This window comes from Ursus arctos, unplaced genomic scaffold, assembly GCF_023065955.2.
Source record: "Ursus arctos isolate Adak ecotype North America unplaced genomic scaffold, UrsArc2.0 scaffold_23, whole genome shotgun sequence".
Taxonomy (NCBI): Eukaryota; Metazoa; Chordata; class Mammalia; order Carnivora; family Ursidae; genus Ursus; species Ursus arctos.
The window spans coordinates 15,653,957-15,667,761 of record NW_026622908.1 but is presented as its reverse complement, the minus strand read 5'-3'; the positions used below and the strand labels follow the sequence as shown (position 1 = coordinate 15,667,761).

Genomic DNA, 13,805 nt, shown 5'->3' with positions numbered 1-13,805 from the left:
ATAGTAACTGGGTGAAGGAAGAAGTTCACTACTTTAGATGGATGGGCTTCTCTGAGGTGGCAACATGCAGCTGAGTTAGCCTTGCTAAAATCTGGGGAAAGAGATTCCCTGTCAGAGGGAACAGCCAGTACAAAGGCCCTGAAGCAGAAACGAATTTGCGGGGCACCTGAGTGGCTCAGTTGGGCATCTGCCTTCAGCTCAGGTTGTGATCTTGGGGTCCTGGGATTGGGCCCCACAATGGGCTTCCTGCTCAGCGGGGAGTCTGCTTCCTCTGCCCCCCCTCCTGCCCCCCCCCCCTTGTGTTCTCTCTCTCTCAAATAAATAAATCTATTTTTTAAAAAATGAATATGCTATGTTTGAAAAAAGGCCAGCAGGCGAGTGATGGGGAATATAGTAGGAATGAAGGTTGGAGGGTCAGATCACATATAATCCTGAGTTCACTAGTTCAAATTTTATTCTAATTGTATTGAGAAGCCTCTGGAAGGTTTTAAGGAAGGAATTGATGTGACTGATTTATACTTGGAGATTACTCTGGCTGCTGTGAGGAAATTGGCTTGTTGGGGACAAAGAATCAAGGCAGGGTAATCCATGGAGAGGATTTTGCAGTATCCAGGAAAAAATCATGATAGTTTGGAGTAAGGTGGCAGCAGCACCATGGTAGGAAGTAGAGATGATTTGGGATATATTTTGGTGCTGGGAGAAGCAGGACTGCTAACATTTGGATGTCAGGTTGAGGGAAGGAGGAAAATTCAGATGTGACTTCTAGTTTTTAGGCCTGATCAACTGGGTGAATGATGATAACTATTATAGAAATCAGAAGATGTGGTAGGAGCAGATGCATGGCTGAGATGGGGATAGAGGAGGCCTTAAGTATTCTGACCTAGATTGCTGGTTTACAGTACCAACTTAACCTGGTGGAGATGGCAGTTAGATATTTGTGTCTGATGCTCAGGGGACAGCCAGGATTGGAGATATAAATTTAAGCAACATCAGTACGTAGGTGGTATTTGAAAGCATAGGACTGGATCAGGTTACCTAGGGAGGGTTTAGAGAGTAAAAAGAGAGGGCTCAGTATCCCAATATTTAGCAATTGAACAGCCAGCAAAGATCCTGCAAAGGAGCATTCAGTGAAGTCAAAGGAAACCCTGTGGGGTGTGATGTCCCAGAAGCCATGGGAAGTGTTTGAAGCAAGGAGTTTTGAAGTCTGCCCAGTGCTGCTTGAAAGATAAGGAAGAGCTAGAAAGAGCTTCGTAATTGGCCATGGTAAGATGAAGGAAGGCCATTATTGACCTCAATATTGAATACTTTCTGTATGCTAACAGTATTGTGTGTGTTTTTATGTGTGCTAAATTTTTAGTCCTCACAACAACCCTATGACAGTTACTTTTATTATCCCCATTTTTTAGCTGAGGAAATTGAAGCAAAGACAAGTTATGCTGCTTTTTTACCTAGTAAGTCACAGAACAGGGATTGGAACTCGAGGTCAAAGTCCAACAACCATATTCTGTTTCCCTCCTATATAATATGTATGATAAGAAAAACTAGTATGAAACCACAATGAAAGTAAGTTGGAGAGAAAATGGCAAGTAAGAACGTGGAGATTATATGTGAAGACGACTCTTGAGAGAAGTTTTGTGGAGAGGAGATAAATGGGATGGGAGCTAGCAGAGAACATAGGTCAAGGGCATTGTTTGTTTGATTTGCTTATGATGGGTGATATTAAACATGTTTCTGTGCTGATGTTAATCATCCAGGTGAAAGAGGGGGTTTGAAGAGTTAGGAGAGATGAAGGATGGTTTTAGGAATGCAGTTCTTAAATGGTTTATGTGGAAGCAAGAAACTTTCCTCCCTGTTGACAGGAGAAAACACCGTTTATTGGTTCATATGTAGCTGGATTAGTAGCATTGGTGGTAGGAGGATGAGAGAGGTAGTTCTTGTCTGATAGTTTCTGGGTTCTCAATGAAGTATGAAAGGGAGGCAAGTAGAGGGATAGAAGGAGTTATCTCAAGTAGGAGAGAAAAGGGAGAGGTAATAGCGAATGAGCATCTTGCCGAGGGGAAAACAAATGTACCAAAGAAATTAATGGGACTTAATGATGGGCACTGTTGTTTGCCATTTGGTATTTTTGGTCCCAAATTGAACCAACTAGCAGAACTTTGTCATGTTTTACTCCATTTCTTGGGAGAAGTTTAGCTACTTGGGATTGGGAGCAGAGTAAGGTTTTATTACGGTTGGACAAGTGGGGCAAGTAGAATGGAGGGAGAAAGAACAAAGCATTTAAAGAGTGTTTTCCAGGGAGTGACAATGGTACCGAAACATGGTATTTAACCACGGATGGTGGATGGTGAAGAAGAGGTTTTCAGTCAATGGGTGTTTCCAGTGCTCTCGCAGAATGTTGGGTTGGACGTTCTTAAGGGAAACTGGAGAGGTAGGAGCTTGTAATCAGATGATGGTGGTGACAAGATCCTGACTATGACCATGGCAGTGGGTGGCCCACATGGAGTATATTGATGAAATTGAGAAAATTAAGAAACCAGCAGAGCCACCAGTAATGATATTGTGTAACCAGTCCCCAAAGAGGTGACAGGATCAGATGAGGACAGTAGGTATAGAGAGGAGGAATGTGTGAAAAATCTATCCAGAGTAGAACTTGGAAAGGGTTGTTTCAGAGCTAACCAATGTTGATAATATTAGTGGAGAAAGGGAATATGGAAAAGTAGCACAGATGTAGGGGTAAGAAATGAAGGATTTTTTCCTCCTACTAACTTGATAATGAAGGTAATATATACACATGGTTTAAAAATTAAATAGTACTGGGACACCTGGGTGGCTCAGTTGGTTAAGCGTCTGACTCTTGATTTCGATTCAGGTCATGATCTCAGGGTCAAGGAATCAAGCCCTGTGTCAGGCTCCGAACTTAGCGGGGAGTCTGCTTGAAGATTCTCTCCCTCTGCCCTTCCACCCCTTCTCAGACCAAAACAAACAAACAAACAAACAAACAAACAAAAAAATCAAATAGTACTAAAAGTTTTTTGATAGAAAACTGTTTTGCCTCACTTCTCACTACCTTTACGGTCTTGCTCCCTGAGGGGATATTTACTTGTATTAATTTCTTTGATATTTCTTCCCCACAATATTCTCTGTTCCCTTTTTTCTGCAGTTTGTTTAGGCAGTTATCAGTGTTCCTGAATCAATTCTCTCATCTTTTTTTTTAAGGTTATATTTTCTTTAAATCTTTGTCCCGCCCCCCACCTTGCCCCCACCAGGAGAGGGACCAAGATTTCTTTGATGTCATCTTCTAATTCTTGGGTAAGTTTTTTATGGCTACCTCATTTGAAATTCCAAGCACGCTTGCTTTCTTCTGTTTATTCCTTTTTCATAGCATCCTATACTTATTTTATGGGTGTAATATCTTTTCTTATCTTTAAGGACATTCATTGCATTTTTTCTCCTTCTTAGTTGGCTGTGTTTCCTCCGGGTGCCTTTTCTTCCTTCATTGTCTCTTTTTCGATCCTCAAATGTTTGCTAATCCCTGTCTGACATTTATGTTCAGACTATGAGTCCCGTCTGTTCAGACTTAAGAATAGGGCATTAAAATGGCTGCGCAGAAGCTGTGTGGGTGCAGGCAGGACTTGTTGATGGTGGATTTTATTTGTTGTTGAGGAAACCTCCAAATACTTGGAAGTCTTCTCCTTAGGCTGTTCAGTTTCTAAGAGAAGACTCTTCTAATCTTCCTGGGGGATATAAGCCAGCTGTCAGTTTTTCTGAGTAGAGTTTGGGAAGGCGTCGCTGTGTATTCCCGTTCATTATGTGAACTATCACTTCAGGGTGTTTCAGCACAGCGAGGGTGTGAGCTTTCCTTGGTACCTGGGGTCTCCATGTGCAGTTTCTGTAGGCTGAATCAGTTCTCCACCCCCTCCCCCCCACCCAGTATCTATTTCAGCTTTTAGAAACCTTTAAATAGTAAAAGAAAAAAGGATGAGAGGTACCTGGAGGAAACACAGCCAATTTAAAAAGAAGAAAAAAATGCAACTGTCATTAGTATTCTTAGAGATGATTTTTTAAAATGCCATATCCATACTGTCCTAACTCAGGTATTTCGCCTCCATCCACTTTCTGCCTTCTAACAATGCATTGAAATATTCAGTTAGCTATTGTATTCTCTTCTGTTCTCCTTGCCCTTGTGAATTTGTACCTTTTTCTTTTTCCTTAAGGAAATTCCTTTGCCGTCATTGTAGCAGAGGTTGGAGAGGGAACGGAGGTAATTGGGTTTGATTAATCTGTTGTTTAACTGGAAATCCTAAGTTTAGTTAAGAGCATATTGACATAAGGGTTCTTGTGGAGACACAGGTTTGTTGCCCAGGTGAGAAATTTAGTTTAGGGATAGATATTTGGACTTCCTCAGTTTAACATAATTATCAAAGTTATGGAGATGGATAACATTTCCCCAGGGGAGTTGGAAGCATGGCATTCATTCATTCAACACGTACTTATTAAGTGCCTATCATGTGCTGGCAGGGAGAAGATGGGCTAGGCTAGAACCGACATAAAGATAAGGCAGTGGGAAAGAAGCCACTGAAGAACAATGGGAAAAGTTGGAAGGGGATGAGAGGAGAGTGCTCCCACCTGGGAGGGAATTTTAGGTAAGGGAGCATGGATGTTTATCAATAATATAAAGTGCTACATAAGGGTTCAGATGGAATGAGGGAAGCCTTCTGTTTGATTATTCCATTCATATTTATTGAATTTCGAGCACAGTGCTAGATTCTGGGGATACAGTGGTCAACAAGACTGACCTGATCTTAGATCTTTTAGAGCTTACACTCTAGTGAAGGTAAAGTTAAACCAGGACCAACCTTAAAGCATGAGCTATGGGGGTACATCAGGAGGAAGCTAACTTTTTTGAGGGTCAGGAAACACTTCCAAATGGAAGTGATTAAGCTGGGACCCAGTTTTGAGTCCCTTAGCATTTAATCATTTTGGAGCCTGGAGAGGAAGGGATGGGCCTAGAACAGGGATGATTCCACAAGTAACCACCCTTCCTTCCTTCCTTCCTTCCTTCCTTCCTTCCTTCCTTCCTTCCTTCCCTCCCTCCCTCCCTCCCTCCCTCCCTCCCTCCCTCCCTCCTTCCTTCCTTCCTTCCTTCCTTCCTTCCTTCCTTCCTTCCTTCTTTCCTTCCTTCCTTCCTATTTTATTTATTTGGCAGAGAGAGAAAGAGTACAAGCAGGGGGAGTAGCAGGCAGAGGGAGAGGCAGACTCCCCGCTGAGCAGGGAGCCTGAGGAGACTTGGGACTTGATCCCAGGACCCCAGGGATTATGACCTAAGCTGAAGGCAGACACTTAACTGACTCAGCCGCCCAGGTGCCCCTCACATGTAACCTTTCTTTCAAAGACCAAGGTTAGGTTATAAGACAGCTTTTGAACATCAAATGTCCTTTCAGATGGCTTGTATACATTGACACACTCTACAGCTTACAAGGGAAATTTCTAGAATCTTAGTCATTTCTACAGAAAAATCTTAAATATTCCATGGGAAAGTAAACCTTGAAGCTTAATGATTAAAAATAGACCATCTGTGGCTTCAGGGTCTGAAGTATTACAGATGGACTATTTATTTAAAAAATAAATTGCTAGTGATCTAATTAGCAAGTCAAAGGTTGGACTCTCACAGACTTGCTTAGTGTGATACCCAGTGCCCAGATGAAGAACAAAGTATAGAGTAGTTTACATTACACTAACAAATTGCACTTTATGACTTAAACTGAAAACTAATTTTTCTGTATTCAAAAAAGGAAACATAGCAAATAATATTCAAATGTTTACCGTGCCCATTAGTATTCTAAATTAAATTCATATGTGGGCTGGAGAAAAAATAAAACACATGGAGTTCCTTTGCAGTGAATATTTACCTACTGTTGATAATGGCAGTCTGCCTGAAAGAGAAAATTTTCAGAAAGGGCAGTAGTGTCTTGAATTTCCTCTTAAAATTGGAAGGGGGTAGGAGGAACACTTGAGAAGGGAAAATACTCAATTATCTGTCAATAGGGAGAAAGTTGTACCTTATGTGCTGGAGAAAAAAGTTGGCAAGGAACACTGCCCTTTTCTTTCCCAGAAACCACAGAGCCTCCTCCTTTCCCTTTCTCATTCACCTGCTCTAGGCTGATGGAACTAGCACATGAACTTGGAAAAAAAGGAGGAACCCCTCCCTTCCCACCAGCTTCATGGTCCTGGGAACCACCTGAGGGCCAGAGGGAGATGGAAGCAATCTTTGTTTCTCTTTGGTGGTGTGGGAGTGGAATGTTTTCAACTTTAGTGTGAATAAATTTACGAAAACAACTGTACAGCGCCTACCTGTCTATGACTCCCACTCCCTCAGCCCAGGGCTTTCCTCTGTTGGTGTGGGCTGAGATGCAAAGTGCCAACATAGGTAAATCTAAAAGGCAAATCTTAAAAGATGTATGTTGAAATAGAGGAAATTCTCACCAATTTATTTAGCTGTCCAGATTGGATTTTTTTTTTTTTTTTTAAGTAGGCTCCATGCCCGGTGTGGAGCCCAGTGTGGGGCTTGAACTCATGACCCCAAGATCAAGATCTGACCAAGAATCGGATGCCTAACTGACTGAGCCACCCAGGCACCCCATTATTTAGCTGTCCAATGAAGACATGAGACTAGATGATCGTGAAGGTCCCTTGCTGCATTGTTTCTGTTATTCTGTGTGGTTCATTTTTGCATTTGTAGAATGAGGACTTGGTTACTGCTTGTCCCTAATAAGGATGGTGAGGGCAACATCATCTCCCTCTTAGATTGTGACAAACACGACTGACTTGAGGAACCCTTCCTCTGATCCATGCACAGGTTCTGCCAGGAGGTAGCCTGGCTCAGGCGAGCAGTAGACTCCCTGAGTTTGAATGTATGCTCTGCTCCCTACACTGTGGGAATTAGACAAGTCTCTACCTCTCTAAGCCTCAGTTTATTCTTCTAAAAAAAGGACTTAATAATACTTTCTTCAGAAGATGGTTGCAAAGATGAACATACCATGTAAAGTACCCAGCACAATGTGTGACACATAGAAGATGTTTTATATATCATTTTGTGTATTTTTTTATAACGGAAGTAATATTTTACTTCCTGACAGTAGATTAAATAAGGATACACATTTTCCAACAAGTTGTACAATTAAGGAGAATTACTTACTCATGCTACGGTCATGTTTTCTTCATCGTTATGCCTATTTGTAATTTTTTGATAAAACATTTGGCCTTTGAAAGTAGTAGTAGTGTTTTCAGTTAGGTGTATGCTTTATGGGAGCTTTTAATGTAAAGGGTTTCTTTGTTAAGATTGTGCAGAAATGTTCCATTTGAATTTGATGAGGGAAATTCAGGCATATTTTGACTTTCAATTTGAAGCTTTGCTAATATGCTTTCTTGGAAGCTCATGTAAGTTATCTTTGGTTGAAATTATGGAGAATTGTTTCCCATATTTCATAAGAATCAAATAGGAAAATTAATTTTAAAGAAAGCAAAAACTTTGTATGTTAGTTTGGATCCTCTGAGAAACAGACACCAAAACAGGATTAGTCATGCAAGAGATTGTTTGAGTAGTAGCCTGTAAGGGATATGGGGAAGGAGCCAGAGGAGCCAGGAGAGCCAACAGACCATGATGTCGGTTTGACCTACATGCAGAGGACAGAAGGGAAGAAGAAGGGCTGGAAGAAAGAGGCTTAGGTTGCAGTGAAGTTCTAAGATAAGTTCAGCACAGCTGATGAGGCCCCCAACCCAAGTTGTCCATCAGAGGTCCACATCTTGTAGTTACGGATCTGGCTGAGAGTCTCTGCTACTCAGTCATTGGCTGGGAACAGCATGTGGAAAGAGTGGCCTTGATTAGAACTCAGCGGTAGATTCAGAGCACCGCATCTGGGGTCCTTGGTCAATTATGCTTCTGACAATAAATCTGACAGGCCCATTTGTATGGCCTCCACACCTCCATGTACTTCCATAGCCCATGTTACAAAGCTTTATGACCTACCTCGTTAAAGTTTTCCTCAAGTATTAGTGTCACAAAATGATTGAAAAGGAACATGTAATGCTGCCTTGAGATACACCTGATGTTCAGTGCTAGAAACATGGGCTTCGTCCATCCTTGACATCGTTCTTCCACGTTTTCAACTCTAGCCAGTCAGCAACTGAGTTCTGCTGATTTCACTCCCTAAACCAGTGACTCCTTCCATGTGTCTGCACTTTAGAATCATCTGGAGATTTTTTTAAAATTTCAAAGGCCAGGCCCTTTAATTAATCCAGATTAATTAAATCGCACTTTTTTTTTTAAAGCTTCCCAGATGATTCCAGACAAGTTTGGAAACCAATGTCTTAAAAATTTCCAAATCTTGACTTCTCTCCATCCCAACTAGCATGGCCCTAGTCATTCCTCACTTGGATGACTGACCAGCTTCCTATTTAGTCTCTATGCTTCTAATCTTCTCCCCCTCATATTTATCCTGTCCACAGAAACCTATTGACCTCCCAGAAATGCACATCTTACTATGTTGATGTTCTGTTTCCAGCTCTCCCATAGCCCCTCACGTCTAAAGCATTGCTTCTCAACCCTTTCTTCCCCCTGCCTCCACAGCATCTACCAGCATAACACACATCCTCAGTAGAGTATTATACATGGTGATTTTCAAGGACATGTTATGTTCCCCCTGGGGAAGGAATGTCTGAGCATTGGAGATGGACTCATAGTCTGGACAACTTGAAAAACACATTCCCCACCACCCCTTTTTCTCCCTACCTCCTTCCCCCATTCTTGATGTGTGTTCTCTTGCTTAAACCTTAATATGGACTACAAGACCATCTTTTGATTGTGTCCTATCTCCCTGATCTCATCTTTCACCTTGGTACTTAATACTTATGTTCCCAATTTCTGAAAGTTCCCGGTATAAACCATGTTATTCCCATCTTTTATGCCTTTGATTATTTCTGTCCCCTCTTTCTGGAATGCCTTGCCTTTTACCTTCTTCAGCAGTGCTTTCCCTTTTAAACTAACTTGAAGTTTTAAAAGCAACCATTAAGTCTCAGTTCTGTGGTTTCTTCTGCAAAGCCTTCTCTGACTCACTACTCCAGCCAAGTTGGGACTCTTCTTTCATTATCAAGGACCCTGTGTACTTGTTTTATTAATTTTGCAACATTGTACTGGCATTAGCTGTTTTAAGGGATCTAGATTCACTGTTCTCTTTTTCTAGAATCACAATTTTTATAATTCTTTGATTTCATTTACTCTGAGATTTTGAACCCACATAATTTGCAGGGCATTATAATTAACAGAAGCTAGAATCATAAAATATCAATATTAGAAGGGACTTTTAAAGGTAATTTTTGTTCAGTCACAAAAGTTTTGTTTGTTTTACATTTAGTAAATTGGAGGAGGGTGTTATTTATCCAAATGGAAATATCCCAGCATACTTTGGGAATACAAAATTATAGTACATGCTGGAGAAATTAACAGAAAAGGGTGGATGAAGCCTCCAAGGGAAAGAGTATAGACTGAAAACAAAGGACAGATGACCCATCATTGGACAACACTTGCCTTCAGAAAACATGAAGGGATTAAGAGATGCCAGTTCAGGAGACAGAAGATTTGCAAAAGAAGAACCAGTGTGGTATTATAAAAACCAGAGAAAGGAGTATTTTAAGAAGCTGAGAGTGACTGTGGGGCCAGTACTCTGAGAGGCTTGGATAGCAGGGGTCCTATAAAGTTCCTTTTGGATATGATACCTGCTCCTAGGAAGCAGTATCTACTGAGGAAGAATATGAGTCTCCAAGAAATCAGACTGGACAAATTCACCTCTTCAGCCAGAATCTAAACCTAAGTAGTTCTTGCCTTTTTATTGGGAATCAGAGACTTTTGACAATTGGATAAAATCTACTGACTCTGTCCTTAGAAAAATGCATATAAGCACTACACATACAATTTTATATACAATTTCTCATAGTTCATTCTATTACCTACCCCAAATGATCCCTACTCAGGCTTCTCCATGGACCCCCACATAAGCACACATTGTTCTGCTATCAGGTACCAAAGCTTGGGTGATGAGGACAGGTAATACACTTGAGGATTAAGAACTATTTCTCCCTGCTCAAATCGTAGATGAACTAAACCTGTAGAGGCCTTAGAAATTCTCTGTTTTGCTTTACCCTTCTAAGGAGCACTAGACTGAGTAGAGGTATTTCTGGGTGCTTCCAAGACTGCCCAGTCTGCAGATTGTCCATTTTCCTGGATTCCTGTCTGTTGACTAACCATGTCAGTCAGGCTTGCTAGCCACTATGCCTTGGCTTTTGAAAAGGCCTCCTTCCGAATTTTAACCAGCGACCATGACTTACATCATTTCCACCTGTCTGGCTTCTGACTACCACTTCTTTTAAATGACTCACCCTCATTTATTCCCTTTTCAAATTAAAGAATTTAGAGAGGCAATGAAAGCATTCTGGCTTGCAGAAATAGAAAAATTGTTTAAATTTTTATGGGAAAGGGAGCAGAGTTACAGTCAACCTTTACCAATCTTACCCCAATAGGATTGCAGTGACATGGAAAATTCAAATCATTGGACAATTTAAAAATACTAAATTTGTGATTTATATTATGGAAGTTATTTTTTTATCTGTTTTTCTGCTTCTCTTAGAAATGTTTTCACAATAACTAGGGGTGCCTGGGTCGCTCAGTCGATTAAGCATCTGACTTCAGCTCAGGTCATGATCTCAGAGTCCTGGGATCGAGCACTGCACTGGCCTCCCCACTCAGTGGGCAGTCTGCTTCTCCTTCTCCCTCTGCCCCTCCGCCTGCTTGTACTCTCACTCTCTCTCTCAAATAAATAAATAAAATCTTAAAAAAAAAAAAGAGAGAAATGTTTTCACAATAACTAGGGGTGCCTGGGTCGCTCAGTCGGTTAAGCATCTGACTTCAGCTCAGGTCATGATCTCAGGGTCCTGGAATCGAGCCCTGTACTGGGCTCCCCGCTCAGAGGGGAGTCTGCTTCTCCTTCTCCCTCTGCCCCTCCGCCTGCTTGTACTCTCACTTTCTCTCTCAAATAAATAAATAAAATCTTAAAAAAAAAGACAGAAATGTTTTCACAATAACTAGATGGAGAATGGAAGTGGACATATTGGGAAATTGCCCTGGGATACCACATGTACTTTGTTTGATCCATACTTCTTGTTAGTGATGGAAACTGGATATCTATTCAAGAGAGAATTTTAGAGTTTGATAAATAATAGTGATTTCTTAAAGTGGAATGTGAACTTTGGATGAAAAAAAGTAAAAGTAGGGTGAAAAAATATTAGTCTAGAAATGATTAGTCAATTGTATATTGGATTTTTGAAGGGGCACGAGTCTAGATAAGTAATTAAAAATGCTGTCCCCCTGCACAATGAGATTTGAGGGTGATGGGCCTGGTCTGTAGGGTCCTGTGGTGTTGAATTACATAATTCTGTACATTTTTCAAAACTCATAGAATTGTGTACCATAGAATAGCTTTTACTGCCTGCAAAAAAAAAACCAAACAAACAAAAAAAAAAAAACAAAAAAAACACCCAGGATGTCAGGGGAATTCAGGATGGAATGCAGACTGTGACAAATGAACCTAACTATATTATAAATATAGGGCATACTCTCCATGAAGGGGATGGGAAAGCAAAGAGTTGACCCAAATAACTAAGGAAAACAGTGTTTTGCCTAGATTCTGTAAGGATAAAGGCAAAAAGAACTGTACAAAATCACTGGCAAATTTGTTTTTCTCAAGGGTACAGTTTAGCAATTCTGACACTGTTTTACATATTTGCTAGGGTTGAACAAATATGTAAATATATTGTAGATGATAAGAATCAGGTGCCAGGTTCTTTATTGTCAGAGAAAAGAAAGTAACAAATACGTTGGATGGGGTGGGGACTAGGGTTTCCTATATGAACAGGTCACAGATATATATATATATATATATATATATATATATATATATATATATATATATATATATATATCGATATGTGTGTTTGCAGTGGCTACTAAAATGTACATATTTCCCAGCTCTGTTCCTTGGGAGGGCTGAGAAGGAATGGCACCCAGTAGCGACAAGCATACCCAAGATCTTGTTTTCTTAATGCTAGTCTTCAATAAAAGGAGCCAGGTTTCCTTGGAGAAATGGCTGATTGTTTTTAGGACTGGGGCAGGAAAGAGACAAATGAGCCTGGAGTCTCTTATAGTATCAGAAAGTAAAAAGGAGGGAAGAGGGGATGAAGGCATGTCAGAAGGACACAGGGGCCAACCAGAAGAAGCTGCTGATGGCCAAAACTGGAACAATTTGAGTAATAAAATAAATGACAGCCATTGGACTATGAACTAAAAAATAAATATCCATAGATTCATGTCCATAATAGATTGAATAAATAAGTAAATAAATAAATGTACAGGGTGGGGAGGGACAAATCTTATCTACAAGGAATGAGGGAAATAGAAATCAGTAGAAATCAGCATTAGAATACCATAGTAGTATGGTATTCTGCTACCGGCAAGATTCCTTGATGGATGCCAAAGTCAGCCAATGAATCTTTAAGGAAAAACAGTATTTGCATAGTTTCAAACTATCTCCCCTCCAAATAGTCATTCGCTGCTGTAGTGGTTTTCACATAGTTATAAATGTTTTGATATTCTCCCATCCAGGAGGTGGAGATTAATTCCTCTCCCATTAACTGTGGGCTGTACTTAGTGTCTCACTTCTAGGGAAGCAAACACAGAGAAATCTGGCAGACAGGCACCTGAACCAAGTGATCAAGGTTACTCTTACAGGTTGATATATAGACTTCCTGATACGATGCAACTGGAACTGCAACTTCACCTCTATGGATCTTCCCTCAAACCCATAACCTCAGTCTAATCGTGAGAAAACATCAGACAAACCTGAATGGAGAGATAGGGTACAAAAAAACTAACCACTACTCTTCAAAACAAGTCAAAATTATAAAAGACAAGGAAAGGCTGAGAAGTCATCACAGATTGAACCTACAGAAAAAACTAAATGCAACAAGGTACCCTGGATTGGTCCCTGGACCGGAAACCTGAATAAAATCTACAGTGTAGTTAATAGTATTGTACCAGTGTTAATTTCTAAGTTTTGATATGTGTACCATGGTTATACAAATGTTTATAAATGGTTGTATAAATACACTATGGTTATAGCTAAGGGAAAAATGGGTGAAAGGTATATGGAAACTCTTAATACTACGTTTTTCAATTCTTTTGTAAATCTAAAGTTACTTTAATATAAAAAGTTAAAAAAATATGCTGCTTCTGAATTCATACTTACAGATTCAGAGCTTTTGGGGTTTTTGTTTATTTTTTATAAATACTCTGTATTTTGCTATTTTTCTCTTTTAACATGATAACTTGTCATTTGGTATGGTAGAAGAGCATTTAAACATAGTTATTAATACCTGGAATTTATTTAAAGCAAGGGCTTTAGTCCACTTTATTGTAGGTCTTAAAAACAGAATGAAGTCGAAGTGAATAATAATCAAGACTAAAGCAAGTCAGGTTATGAATGTGCCCAGACAGCTACGTTGCATTCAGTAGAAGGCTTTCGCTGAGGAAAGACCTTGTGTTTGGAATATTTCCAATGGAGTATCATCCACGGAGAAGAATGCATAATTTTGAATTAAATACATGAAAGAAAACTGTAAGTTCATGGTGTCATTGGGGGAGAAAAAAAGCCTTTTTCTTGTCGTAGCATCTTCTATTTTTTAATAATGCATATAAATAT

The 13,805-nt window shown here is 40.1% G+C and overlaps 1 protein-coding gene across 1 annotated transcript in view; it reads left to right on the top strand.

Annotated features, from left to right (window-relative positions):
* CCDC34 (coiled-coil domain containing 34) overlaps positions 1-13,275 on the top strand; it is a 37,300-nt gene extending 24,025 nt beyond the window's left edge. The window contains exons 8-10 of the transcript XR_008961030.1: positions 3,217-3,309; positions 4,215-4,261; positions 12,836-13,275. The gene's annotated coding sequence lies outside the window, so the exon portion shown is untranslated. The remainder of the gene's footprint in view (positions 1-3,216; positions 3,310-4,214; positions 4,262-12,835) is intronic.
* The last annotated feature ends 530 nt before the right edge of the window (positions 13,276-13,805 follow it).